We start from the raw sequence: 11,937 nt of genomic DNA on the forward strand, positions 1-11,937 counted from the left end.
CATGATCAGGCTGCAGAACGGTCTAATGTGGGTGGGGCCTGTGTTAGACTTTTGTTCAAGCCCGTAGGCTAACATTCCAGGGTGACTTCTAAGGTCAACAGTGGCGCTGGCTACAATGACATGTAGTAGGCCATTAATTGTAACATGTGTGACACTCGTATATAAGAAGACTGCCAGAAACTCATGAGTCTTCTCTCTGACTATGGGGTAGTAAGAGGTTGATGAGGATAGCAATGGTATCCATGGCAACCCAACATTACTACCAGAAGTCTGAGGAGTTTCCACCCTAGAGACCTCCACTCAGGTCAAGCAAGGTCCTTGAATTCACTTCCGAAAAGGACTGTGGTGTGAGTTAGAGTGAATCAAAGGAAGGTCGAGCTACTGAGAGGTTGAGAGATTGCCCAGACATTGAGAGAGAAAGGGGGAGAGCATTAAGGAACTAGGCACTACCCAGCCAAGCTATACAGACAATCAAACCTCGAGTGTCTTACTAACAGCTATATATGCCAGGGGCCATGTTGATGTCCGTGATCTGTACTGCCCCAAACCAGGTTGATGCCTATGACAGGAGCTGCCGCCGGAAACCATGTTGTATATATGATCTGTGCTGCCGCCAGCTGCTATAGGCAGGGAGGCATCTTCTGCAGTGGTGATGACTGCATAATCATAACTAAGAATGGAAGACATTGAAGGCTTCTGGGCTGCCACCCTCCCCCACCCCCAATGAAACTGTCTAGACATGAAGCTAAAGAACCCTTAAAAATTGTGATAAAGATGCTGAAATGTGGGGGCTGGAGAGATGGCTCAGCGGGTAAGAGCACTGACTGCTCTTCCAAAGGTCCTGAGTTCAATTCCCAGCAACCACATGGTGGCTCACAACCATCTATAATGAGATCTGGGGTCATCTTCTGGCCTGCAGGCTCACATGCAGACAGAAAGCTGTATGATGTATACATAATAAATGAATAAAAAAAAGATGCTGAAATGTAGATCTTGGCAATTGATACATTATGGCGGGGAGGGGAGGGAAGGGTGTACTCAGTTTTCTTTAAGATGCTGGCTCTGGGAGTTTGACCAGACCCCAATGAGTATATGAAAAACACAAATTGAACTTGGTAAGGGGTTGTTTGTTTGCTTATAATTGTTGTTTTCTTTTCTATTTCTCATCTATTTGAGGGGGGACACAAGGTTAGGTGGGTGGATATGGGACAAATGGGAAGCCAGTATGATCAGGGTACATTGTATGAAGTTCCCAAATAACTAATAAAAATGTTGTGTTGAGGAAAAATAGTAGCTGCACGTGAGATCTGGTGGCCTTTGAAGTTAGACACTGTTGAAAGGATGTACTATCTGGGTTCAAAGTGGAAAGGCATAGGAACCCATTTACTTACCTTTCTTAGGTTTCTTCTGCAAATAATATTGTAAGGAGGCTTTGCGGGGTACATTCTGGCTCTGAGCAAGCCCAGCCTGCTACTGCTTTCTGCATCCTGCTGGAGACATCTCTTGGAAAAGAACGTTGCCTCTGTTTGCAATATTCTCATTAAATCCTTGACACCCAGCAGGAAAACGAACTAGATCCTGGATGAGGGGCTTTGCTCCCTTCTCACACCCCTGTAGTTTCCCGTGTCTCTCTGCACTGCCTTGTAGTGGTCCTTGAGAATTCACACCCACAAGCACACTCCTCTGTAGTCCCAGAATGCCGATTTATTCACAGAAGTGAGAGAAACCCCCCAGCAGAAAACCTAATTTGATAGTCTCGGGTTGGTTTTGCCAAGGTGAGGGGCTGACTGGAAAAGCACTTGATGGTAACAATTAGACAGTACTAGAAATTAGCGCTGGAAGAGAGCAGGCACGACTCTGTGCCCACAGCATTCCTAATGTTAAATTCTCCACATTAAACCAAAAGAAGACTTGTGTGAGGGCATTGCACACAAAAACCTGGCCCCTGTGGGTAGCTGCTAGTGGAAGTGACCATCTGCACTGGATCTCCAGGAACTTAGGTGATGCACCTCTCAGATGCCACGGTTTTGAAAGTGCGAGTGTCTTAGCTTCAATGGGCGACCATACTAGACTATGTTACTTTCTATAAGCAATAGGAAATGACCAAATAAGTTAAAAATTATTTCCAATGTTGCAACAGCTCAGGGCTACGACCTCTGAGAGAGAGAAACAGTGAGCTGTGGTTCAGAGACACATGACCTAGTAGTACTCCAGAAAACTTGAGTGTCCACAGAAACACTATATGTCCATCCGTTGACTGAATCAACAAATGTGATGTCTCTATACAGTGATCATTCAGCTCTAGAAAGAGGTGAGATGCCAACAGATCACACACTATGTGTGGCCTTGAAAAGATGCCAAGGGCAGAAGCCTGTCACAAAAGGCCACACATAGTAGAACTGCATTTTTATGTAGAACATGTCCAGAATAGATCTTTAGAGACAGAAAGCAGCTTAGACTTTTGCTAGGGACAGGCTTAAGTGGTAGCGAAAGGTCCAGAGTTCCTCTGGGTGCTGAGAATGTTGTAGAATTAGTTCTGAGGGCTGGAGAACACTGAGTGTACCAAAACCCTCGGGAATAGACACAGAAGATGGATAATATGAGGAAGTCACAGCCAAAACGCAACTGGGAAGAGGACTTTTTCAAAGTCGTGTGCTTACCCTGGGGACCAGAAAAGGAATGAAAATGTATGTCCACAAAATGACTGTTACACAGGGTTGTGAGGGGGTGATACGTGGGGGGGGGCTCCCCCTTCTCTAAGGAAAAGGGGAGGGAGGAATGAAGATGATCCCCATGAGGGGATAGAGGGTGGAGAGGGGGCTGATGTTGAGATGTAAAGTGAATAAGTGAATTCAATTGGAAAATGGCTGATACAGAAATGGCCACAGTGCCTCTATTTTATATATCCCCACTCCATCTGCCACGGCGTTTACCAACAGGTAACCAAGTGTTCATTTGTGTTGTACTCCTAATACCACAAGAAACAAGGTGCTGATAAACTCCACCAGAAGGAAGAGACAGAAACCAAGAGCAGAAACACCGTACTGTATATGAAAGACATGCAATACAAGATTCTACATGTTGGAAGTTCCCAGAACCTGCAAAACTATCCTTTCCCTCAGGGAGGCAGAGGGGTGACTGCAGAGAAACATGAAGCTACTTGCTAGGAGTGGAGGAAAAGTACAGATATAACATTTACCCCCTTCCACTGCTACCAGGAGGACCCGTAGCAAACCCGGTGCTTCAGTGTTCAGCGAGCTCTGTCGCTCTCGGCCATTGCCACATCCACCAGCAGGTGGCGGTCCTGGCTTGCTTCTCAATCCTCAGCTCAGCCCTGCCCATCTTGTTTCCACACGCACTGGAGTCTCTGCAGATAAAGGAGGCTGAGAGGGAAGGTCGTCTTGATAACCTGAGCAGCAGCCACTGTGTCACTGCCATGAGACAATAGGTCTAGACGATGTCCAGTGAGCAGCAGTCATGAGCCTGGCTCAGGCAGAGCATGGGGAGGGGCTGGGGACTGCTGAAGACAGTGATGTAAAAAGGTCGTAGATGGGAGCCAAGCAGGGAGCTAAGTGGAGAGCTCATTTACAGAGTGGGGCTTCCTCTCTGATTGCTCCCCCACGCCCCAGATGTCCAGGGCTCTTCCCTAACCATGACCTTCAGGCACACACTGCCCACCCACCGTGGAGCCCTTGGCCTCTGCCAGAGCTGCCCTCTTTGTTTTCTCCTATGAATGAGGTGAAGGAAAAAGGAAAGGACATTGACTGCTCCTGGGTATGGCGGAGGAGAAAGTTCATTGTAGATGATAAAAGAGAGAGCATAGTCAGGGGCAGACATGTCTACGAGAGTCCAGAGCGATTGTGACCTTGAACCGTATGAGGGAGGGGGAGGGGGGAGAGTAGAGAGGAGAACCAGATGAGCAGCCAGGAGGCACAAAAGGGGGCTGGTAATCAAAACGCCCGAATTATATAAGGAAGAGCCTCTGGGGGCAGGGCAGCCCAGACCCCGGGCTGGAGCATTCAGGGTAGAGGACAGGGTAGACCAGCTATACTCTGTAACAGATAGGGACTGAGGGATGCTGGGAGGACCTGGAGGCCAGGTCTGATTTGATATGATAAATAGGTACCACGGCTGTTTGTCCCGGGTTGGAAACTTAACATGAAGGAGGTCAGCGTCTTAGCATGGCCCCGAAATGGAACAGTCATTAGGAAATGCCCTAAACTCTCTCCTTTCAACGGTGTCAGAGAAACCCCAATTCTTCTTGCCACAATTTGGGGACCAGAATGCTCCAGAGCTCATTGAAGAAAAAAATGCCAGGGTCATCTCCTCCACACAGACTAGTTTCTGAATTAGTCACCCCAGAGGTTCCCACCTAGGGCTTAGGTCCACAGTGTACCTTTGCTGACAAGATGTCCAGGCAGAACCTAGGGCAAGACTCACAGCATCTGGATCTGCTAGGAACAAGAATAGAAGCCAGACAGCCACCACTAAATCTCTTATTTAATATCACTCAGTGTCCTTGGCTTGCTTCTCTGGTATGAGGTCTAGAGTGGTCCACTAACTGGTCCAGTGTTCATTCTCAGCCAGAGTCATCTATTTAGTTGGGCAGTTCATAGGCCCCACCTCCAACCTCATCCTCTCCAGGGGAAGGTCGTAGGTCAGACCTTAATCCCATGGGGAAGGAGCAGTGGGCTTGCAGCTGTGGAGCACAGCACCATGCTGGTCCAATGCTGTTACCTCATTGAAACCTTCACCGTCCTTTATCACACATTCCTCATCCCAGTGGAAGATCAGAGCCTTAGAAAGTTGAACTAGTTTTGCCAAGTCCTCAGGGCCAGGTGAAGGTGAAGTCAGGCATTGAATCCAATTCTGATTCCAAAGTCACCTCCCACAGAATAGAAGGCCCACAGGTAAGCATCAGCAGAGTTCCCTACAGAGAGGTGCTCAGCAAAAGCTGACAGAAACTAAGGAGTTAGTGTCTCTGTACACACCTAAAAATCTAAGTGTGATCTATAGTGCAGACGAGAACCAACTCTCACAAGTTCTCCTCTGACCTACACGCACACACACACTTCATTCCACACATATCACACATACACACTTCACACACACACCATACTATATACACATACCACACTATATACATACAAACACACCACACTACACATACACATACACCATGCATACACACCTCATACTACACACACATACCATACTACACACATACCACACACACACACACCCCACACACATACCACATACACACCACACATTCACACACACACCACTATACATACACCACACTAAACACATACCACACACACACACCACACACATACCACATACACACCACACATACACACACACACCACTATACATACACCACACTACACACATACCACACACACACACCACACACACACCACACACACACCACACACATACCACATACACGCCACACATACACACACACACCACACACACACATACCACATACACACACACACTACACACCACACATACACACACACACATACCACACACACATATACACGTGCACTCTTGGAATGTTGAATATTTTTGAAAATCTGACGTAAGATGGCTCAGTATTTTGCCTCCATAAGCATGAGACCCTAAGTTGAGTTCAATCACCAGGCCCACATAAAAATTGTCCCACATACCTGTAATCACAGTACTGGGGGAGTGCAGACAGGAGGTTCCTTAGGCTCAGCTGGCCAGCCAGCCTATCCTACTTGATGAACTCCAGGCCAGTGAGAGACCCTGTCTCATAAAACAAGGTAGAACCCAGCATGGTGGTACATGACTTTAATCTCAGCACTGAGGAGGCAGACAAATCTCTGTGAGTTCAAGGCCAGCTTGTTCTACAGAGCAAGCTCCAGGTAAGCCAGGACTACACAGTGAAACTCTGCATATATAAGTAAACAAACAAATAAATATAAATTAATTCATTAGAAAAGCACAAGGTCGAATGAGAGCTATTGAGGAAGACACCAAAGACCTACAGCCTCTACATGTATGTGTACACATGCACAATCAGACACACAATCTGAAATGGGTTAATTTACTTTGTTGAAACAAGAAAAAGCCTCTAGAAGCAGGTATGACTGAGATCAAAGGTAGTTTACAGAGCTCCAATCTCAGTGTACTGGCCATACTTAGAGTCAGAAAAAAGGAAGATTTACACAGAAACAAGCTCATGTTGATCAGTCGGTAACCTGTGATCGGCTGTAATTCAAGTGCTGTGACAGGCTGAGGCTCAGTTACTATTAACGGGAGTAACTCATGGGCTAATTAATTCTACCATGTTTAAACAACAGGCTGGGCTACTGGCCAACACTCATGGAGGCCACTTTGGGTTAAACTGTATCATCCAAGTATGGAGACAGGTTTAGTCTAAATTCCCACAACTCTCTAGTACAGCTCTCCAACCCTGGCTCTGTCTTTATTCTGGCCTTGAAAGGAAGCTACAGGTAGAAGGGTACCAGGCAGGAAGCTAAGTACAGCAGACAGTTGCAGAGTGGAGCTCTACTGTAGCTCTCCACCCCAGTCTCTGTCTTGAATTCCATCTTGACCAGGCAACTAGGATAACTCATGACAAAATTAGTGTCCTGGCTAGAGAGATGGGTCACTGGTTAACAGCACTGGATGCTCTTCCACAGGACCCAGTGCCCACATGGCAACACATGACCATTTGTAGTTCCAGTCGCAGTGATCGGGTGCCCTCTTCTTGGCTTATCTAGGCAGCAGGCACACAGTGATGCATGAACACATTCAGGCAAAACGTGCCAACCCGTAAATAAAGCTCCTGTTTAAAAGTTAATGTGTCAGGCTGGAGAGCTGGCTCAGCAGTGAAGAGCACTGACTGCTCCTCTAGGGGTCCCGAGTCTAATTCCCAGCAACCACATGGTGGCTCTCAACCATCTGTAATGAGATCCGAAGCCCTCTTCTGGTGCGTCTGAAGACAGTGACAGTGTTCTCAAATACATAAAGTAAATTTTTATTTTAAAAAGTTAGTTTGCGCAAGCTGTTCTTCCTCCTCCCCAATCCAAGAATCCACTCCACAGTCTTTCCTGTCTCTATCCATGTCAACCCCATCTTGTAACTGTTCTGGGCAGAAAGTTTGGGTTTTCTCTCTCTTACACAGAAAGGAGGGGGAGGGGGAGGAACCCTATCAGCAAATCCTGTTTGCTAGCTCTCTCTCTCTCTCTCTCTCTCTCTCTCTCTCTCTCTCTCTCTCTGTGTGTGTGTGTGTGTGTGTGTGTGTGTGTGTGTGTGTGCGTGTGTGTTCTCGTGCACACAAGGCAGGTCTTTTCAACTGAGATGAGCAGAAGGTCACATGACTTTGCTACCACCCTCTCTGCTTCCCTTCTTCACCCTCCATCCCCGCCACCTTGTTTCCTTGCAGGCCCCTGATCCTACCCCACATTCCTGCGGTGGGCATCCTCCGTACTCACCAACCCCTCTGCTCTGAGCTTTCTTCCAGATGCAAACTGGCTGTCGCTTTCTTTGGAACTCAGGTCAGCAGTTGCCTTATAGGGGGCGGGCTTTTCCTGGCCCCCAGGTAGAGAGTCTCTCTACCCTTCCCCCATGTCACCCTTCCTACCTCCGTGATTTGTGGGAACCAACCTCTGCCATCCTCTTCAACACTATGATGCCTGTGTCTCCAGGGAAGGGGCTGCTTCACTCACTGCTACTCCCAGAGCCCCAAACACAGCAGGATACATGTTGATTGCCTGGGGAAATTGTCTGGGGAGAGTTTCCCATTGTGAGCCTAAACAGCCAGGGTTGTGGTATCCTTGCTGCTGCTCCTGCTCGCCCCTGGTGAGCAGCCTGGGAGCTGACTGGTATGGTGATTGAGGAGTCACCAGTGAAGAAATTCACCCTGGTGGGGATCAACAGGCCAGGCTCACTGTAGCCTAGTTATAGCCTAGTTATCTGGCTGTGTTAGCTGATAATGGAGAATGCTCTGTGGTGTGTTGGGGGGAGGAGGAGAGGACACTGACACGAGGGACAACCAGGCAAGGTAAACCTGATGTGGCATCTGAAAAACAGACACTTGAGGTTATCAGACAGCATGTTCAGCCAAGCCTGCTGTTGTAGGGACATGACAGCCAGCTCTAGCCTGATGACACTGTGCTTTTTGTCCATCCTGAAAATAAACTGCTCTATCCTGGGAGAGTGCTCAGACCTGAGTGATAATTTACAAAAGTCCCCTGTGATGTCCAAAGAGACTTAACTATGAAGTCAGGCATCCAGTAAGGGCCGTTGGCTCGGGAATGCCTGTGAGATCCTAATGGCCTGCAGGTGAAATAAGACTGGGGTAATGGGCTGTGAGTGTTAACTGCTGCCTTTGCTTCTGGAAAGACTGCTTTTCCCTGTGGGAAAGGATGAAATGGTCACTTTATTACTCTATAAGGGGAAGGAAAAGACAACCCAGGGAAGCAAGACAGTTTTCCTGCTGTTGGTGGATTCCATGGACAGCTGTAATACACACCTTTCTGACATCTGCCTTAAAACCCCACCCGAACCCCACTAGCAGTATGAATACGTCCATCTCCCAGTCGAAGAATCCTTCAACAGTGTCAGTGAATGTGACAACCATTTCCTAGGTTGGAAAGGCCACATGTAGAGACTGTCAGCACTCAGCCTGAATCGCATTCAACCTGTGCTTGGCTGGAAGTCGTACACTAATGCTGTGCAGCTCTTCTCTGTAGACTCAAACGTGCTGCATGGGGCTTCTGTCCCCGAGAGCTCACACTCTGGAAGGAAGGGCTGTTGTTTTCATTTATCTGACATGTGCCTATAGAGAGCTTACCTTAGGGTGCCATTGCTGTGAAGAGACACTATGACCAAGGCAGCTCTTATAAAGGAAACCTTTCACTGGGGCTGGCTTACAGTTTCAGAGGTTTAGTCCGTTATCGTCATGGCAGGAAGCATGGCAGGGTGCAGGCAGACATGGCGATGGAGGAGCTGAGAGTTCTTCACCTTGATCTAAAGGCAGCAGAAGGGGTCTGTGTTCTATACTGGGTATTGCTTGAGCATATATGAAACCTCAAAGTCTATCTCCATAGTGACACACTTCCTCCAACAAGACCATACCTACTCCAAGGACATACCTCCTAATAGTGCCACTCTCTATGGGCCAAGCATGCGAGTGCGCGCACGCGCGCGCGCGCGCGCGCGCGCACACACACACACACACACACACACACACACACTAGTCTGTGGGGGTCATACCTATTGAAGCCATCACAGAGCTCATGCTATGGCAGACACATAGTGATATGGGCCTGGCTGTGTCTCTTAAGAGGCTGGGGTGGTGACAGTGGCTGTCTTAGTCCCTTTTCTGTTGCTGTGATAAAACATCATAACCAAGGCAACTTACGGAAGGAAAAATTTATTTGGGCTTATGATTTCAGAGGCGTAAAAGCCCATTATGACAGAAGCAGCAGGCTTTAACAGGACGTGAGGGCTCACATCTTGAATGATAAGCAGGAAGCAAAGCCAACAAACTCTAAACGCCATATGGCGTTTGAAACTTCAAACCTCACCCCCACCGACATAGTTCTTCCAGCAAGGCCACACCTCCAAGACCTACACAAACAGCGCCACCAACTGGGGACAAAGTGTTGAAGCACCTGAGCCTATGGAAGACATTCTAATTCAACCCATCGCAGTGGGAGAGCTCTTACGGCTCAAACCTAACAACTGGGGAGCAGGTGAGAAATGCCATGCAGTCTAGAGAGCAGAGGGACAGAAACAAATCAGCAAATACACAGAGAAGACCCGACTCAAATAGACCCACAAAATGGCTGAGTGTGATGTTGATGTTTTTATTAGCATGTTGGATAAATGCAAGAAACTTATGTACCCTTGTATGAACAAGTATTCATGACCAGAGCATGGCCGTGGGAAAGACACCAATGCCTCAGACTCGTGGGAATGCCAGGCTTTCCCTGGGTCAGGCTCAGGGGAACAGCAAGGTCTTGTCCTGGTCCAAGTAGAGATGATGACAGTGTATGTAGAAATTATCAACCACAGCTTCCTCCTCCCTAAGACTGCTCCCCTACAGACAGACCCTACCATTCAACCAGCCCCTTCCCTGAGCTATTCAAACAAACACATGGAGCTTCTCCACCACAGCTCCCAGCTACCACAGCCCACCCAACACCAGCATTTCTCTGTGTGTATTTGTCATTTCCTCATTCCCCATCCCCCAAGTTAGGTCTATTCCAAAGCCATGCCGATGGGGCAGATAAAACCAAAAGCATCACCGGATCTCCTGGGTTCCAGGAGGTGAGAGTCAAACATCAGGATCCACACAACACAATGAGCAGAATTCTGGACTTGAGGAGTGACAAGGTATCAGGTCTACAACCAAGTTCTGAAAATTAGTCACAGGGTCCCAGTATGTCACAGTCTCAGATGGCGTACAGTTGACCTGGGGAATCTTGTCGACTGACCGTGATGTGTAGATTGATTTTACTTGGTCTATGCGTCTTGACTGCATGCTCAGAGGACCTGGCACTAGAATAGGCCACAGAATTCAAGGCATGTAAACCAAACCTGCTCCTGCCTTTATAGGGCTTATATTTTGATGGGAGAATAAATCATAGACATATGAACAATAAAATCTACTTGTGCAGATGGTGACAGGTACCCAAGAGAACGAAAGTGGGCACATTTTGGGAAGGGTGCTGCTACTAGAGGTGGGTGACAAGGACCACTGTTTTGGTTCCCAAGGAGTAGACTCTGGGTTGTTAATATGAAGGGCTTTTTCCAGACAGTGTCATTAGCATGAACGGGTTTGTGGGAGCCAATGGAACCAGGCTTAGAGAGAGACAGAAACTGAGCTGGGACCCAGGGGCACAAAGGCCCCAGACAAGCCCATGAGGAGCTCTACATATGAATAAGTTGTCAGAATTGTATGGAATTGGGGATAGGAGCCAACCATTAGATGCACACACACACATTGGTGATTAGATGTGGCCACTCTAGAAGGACAAACAACTTTTTTTTTTTTTTCGGCCAAGACAATCTTCAGAGAGCAACAGCCATCCAGGGAGGTAAATCTATCGTCTGAGGGTCTGAATGACAACTCTCAACATCTCAGAGTAAGGGAAGAGAGTATTTCAGTAAGCACTCGAGGCTGAAGGCAGGAGGTCTGCCGTGCAAAGGCCCCAAGGAGAAGAGGTGACTCTGTGGCTTCTGAGATAAGGCGAGGGCTCAACAGAAAGACCAGAAGGACATGGCTGCTTCAATCACCCAGTCATGGCAAAGCAGTGGAAAAGGTGAAACAGGATCAGCTACCTGGCAGAGCCAAGGATGAATCATATGGGCATCCTGTCACATTTGATGTGAAGGGAGAAGGAAGCCAGTGACCAATCTGAGGCCTGGGGACTGAAACTGTCTGGGTGGTATTGCTATTACAAAATGGAGGCCGTCTTCTAGAACGTTCTACTGGATTGAGCCCACTAGGCAGGTCTGCCTACTGGCATTTAGAGTCACTGTCTTCTGGTGGGGCGACACCTGCGGCAGGTGGTTAAGCCAAACAGGTACAAGCACAGTGGAAGCACAGATGGGGAAGCTCATACGAGGAAGTTGAGGGGACATACCCAGCTGCCTACAAACCCAGGTTCCTATGGTGGGGAACGTTCTCAGGAGGCTGTTTACAAATTAACTCACTAAGCAAGATCCAGTGGTAAACCAAACGGCCTTTCTAATTTTGAAGTTCAGGTGGCCTACACAGTTGCTGCGGATACTCTTCTAGAATGTTCCATATCTTCCTGAGGGGAGGGGCTGCATTTTTGCAGGGTGCTTTCTTACTGTCCATTTCATGGATCCCACTCCTCTTCTTCACGGACGTGGTGGGAGGGGGTCCTCAGGCCCAGATTTTAAATCTTCATATTAGCCAGG

Source organism: Rattus norvegicus, chromosome 7 (assembly GCF_036323735.1).
Source record: "Rattus norvegicus strain BN/NHsdMcwi chromosome 7, GRCr8, whole genome shotgun sequence".
Taxonomy (NCBI): Eukaryota; Metazoa; Chordata; class Mammalia; order Rodentia; family Muridae; genus Rattus; species Rattus norvegicus.